This window comes from Mandrillus leucophaeus, unplaced genomic scaffold (genome assembly GCF_000951045.1).
Source record: "Mandrillus leucophaeus isolate KB7577 unplaced genomic scaffold, Mleu.le_1.0 Scaffold477, whole genome shotgun sequence".
Classification (NCBI taxonomy): domain Eukaryota; kingdom Metazoa; phylum Chordata; class Mammalia; order Primates; family Cercopithecidae; genus Mandrillus; species Mandrillus leucophaeus.
Genome location: NW_012105109.1, coordinates 238,796 through 241,757, shown reverse-complemented (window position 1 = coordinate 241,757; position 2,962 = coordinate 238,796).

Sequence of the window (2,962 nt, the reverse complement as noted above, 5' to 3'; positions counted from 1 at the left end):
TTTAAAACTTAGGAACTACTTTTAAAATTTAATTTTCAGACCTGACATAACACAGCTGAGGAAGAAAGATGTTAGCTGATTGGGGACAGATGTAGAGATCATTAATGGTATAATAGTGTGAGAATGTGAAGCACGATAGGATATGATATTAGTCATACAGATTGTAAATACATGTCAAAACTGTATTTATCATTCATTTAAGTAAAATTCAACCTTGTTTTCTTCAAAGAAGAAATTATACCTTTCACTCTACCTATTTAACTCTGGAAAATTTTACAAATTGAGCATGGCATTTTTCAGTATGAATTCCTGTATTTCAGCTACCCTCCTAACTTTGCCTTTGGCATGATGAGCAGAAAAAAAAAAAAAAGAAACAGAATAATTAGTTCTGGAATATGAAAAGTGTCCATGAAGAGGAGTAGTCTTGAGAAGTAGGGAACAGGATGAAGTCATTAGGGGACAGAAGGGTAGGAGGGAGTGGGACTAGACAAGCACTGAACTCTGCATGCACACATAGCAGTCTAAAATAGTCATCCAGCATACAGACTCTAGGTCAAGATAACCAAGATGAATTACAACTTCTCCACAAGCAACATGACTTTGGGTAAAATATTTAACTTTTCTGTGTCTTAGTTTCTTCAACTGATAAATAAAAATGATGGTCATATCTACTTCATAAAATTGTGATAACTAAACTGTTTAATACATGTGATGAATAGTGTGTGGCATTTAGCTTAACAATAAGACATTTAATGAAAATATTAGCTACTTTTGTTAGCTAGCAGCTCACAATTGTGCCTAAAGCTGACCCCATATCTAGGATTAGGTTTTGAAAGAATTCATCATCATCAGAAGTAGGTCTGGAAGTTATAAAGGAAAGCTTAAAGAAACAGAAACAGGTGTTGCACATATCAGAAAGCCAATACTGAGCCCAGGGAGATGGCACCTATCCCCTTTGGGCATGTAATTCAGTTCCCTGATACAGTATACTGTTTTTGTTACAAAGGTCCCAAGGCAAACTTTTTAATAATTGTGATCCCACTCAATAGTCATGTTCACTTACTTTATAGGTACATTTGTGGCATATTTTACAATGTGAGGTTGAGTGCATTTCACTTAAAAACCAAAGGCATATAATGACAATATGTTATGGAGGAAAATTATTGATTTTTGTAAATAGGCAGATCTTGTTTTTATTCTAGTTCCATCACTTACTAACTTTGTGATATGGACAATTTATATCCTATCTGAGCCTGTGTTTCCTCTACAGTATGAGATAATTTCTACTTTGAAGTATTGTTATGAGGGTTAAATATAAATTATTTTCTTGTTTATGATGTTGGTATATACTACTTCCATGCATGATAGTTAATTTTATGAATACGATTTTAATAGTAAGCCATAGAAAAATATAATGTAAGACTGATTCTTAGAATCTATCAAAACAGGTTGTAAAAATGACTTAAAGAAACATCTAGCATGGCAGTGATTAACATTTTGAAAAGCTTTATTTTTCCATTGAGAACCATAGCCCAACACAGTGTCTGTGCTTCAGCGTTCCTCTTGTCAGGAAGGATAATATCTGTGATGCATTGACTAACTCTAATGAAAATTTTTATTCTTAAGACACAAAATATTTTCTAGCACAGTACATAAGGTCTTTGTGCTCATGTCAGCATTGGAGATAAATTTCTGGGAAAGAAGTAGAGAAACTGCTCATTTCTATAGACATCAAAACACCAAAGTAAAAGTGAAAATAAAGGAACACAAAAGACTTTTTCTTTTTAAATGCCTAAGCTGAAAAGTATACCTACCAGGAAACATCCAACTCACGAATTACTTTAAATATGTTTTCGAAACAGTGTGCTTGTTTTATAACAACAGATTCATGCTATTTACCTGATATTCCCCAGTGGTTGCTCTGTGGAGCTCAGTACCATCCTTGGAGACCATAGACAATAAAAAGCACTTCTTCTGCACCAGTAAGACAAAAACAAACTGACTACTTCTCACGTAAGCCTTGGAGGGCTTCCCTCAGTGGGCCTAGTGATCAGCAAATCATGTCAAATAAGCCTTTTTGTTATTTTTGACATAATAGTGTTCCTGGCAGGCAGTACTTAAGAATTCCCAGGTTATTAGCCTTAACATAAATTCAATATACTCTCTTTTATTAAAAGTCAAGCTGTTTATTCACAGTAGTTCTTAGGTCTACATTTCATTTTACACATATATGTGGATGTAATAGCTTTTTCCTTAGAACTTTTAAAAAACAGAATTCAGTAAAAGTCCTATATTTATATTTTCTATGTGCCAAGAACAGATAACCATCATAAATGTGAGCCAGATTTGAATTGAGGAGCCGAAATTAGGAGGAATTGAAAAACACCAGAAATAAATGTTCAAGCAATGAAGGGGAAAGTTTACTTTAGAATTAGTGTATCAAAAATGAGAAAATTGGCTGGGCACCCTGGCTCACACCTGTAATCCCAGCACTTTGGGAGGCTGAGGCATGCGGATCACCTGAGGTCAGGAGTTCGAGACCTGCCTGGCCAACATGGTGAAACCCTGCCTCTACTAAAAATGCAAAAATTAGCTGGACATGGTGGCACATGCCTGTGGTCCCAGCTACTCGGGAGGCTGAGGCAGGAGAATTGCTTGAACCCAGAAGGCGGAGGTTGCAGTGAGCTGAGATCATGCCACTGCACTCCAACTTGGGCAGCAGAGCGGGACTCCATTAAAAAAAAAAAAAAAAGTAAATAAATAAATAAGTAAAATTTTTAAAAAGTCATTGCTGTGTTTATTTTTAAAAAAATAATAGTTTCAAAATGTATACATGTAAAATGTAACTGGGAATACTTTGTATCTGTTTGTAGCCCAAGATTAAGTTTATTCTCAATTGCTAGGAGGTTTGCACAATAGAGTACATATTTACTTTAATCTGTACGACAAAAAGCCTCATTGT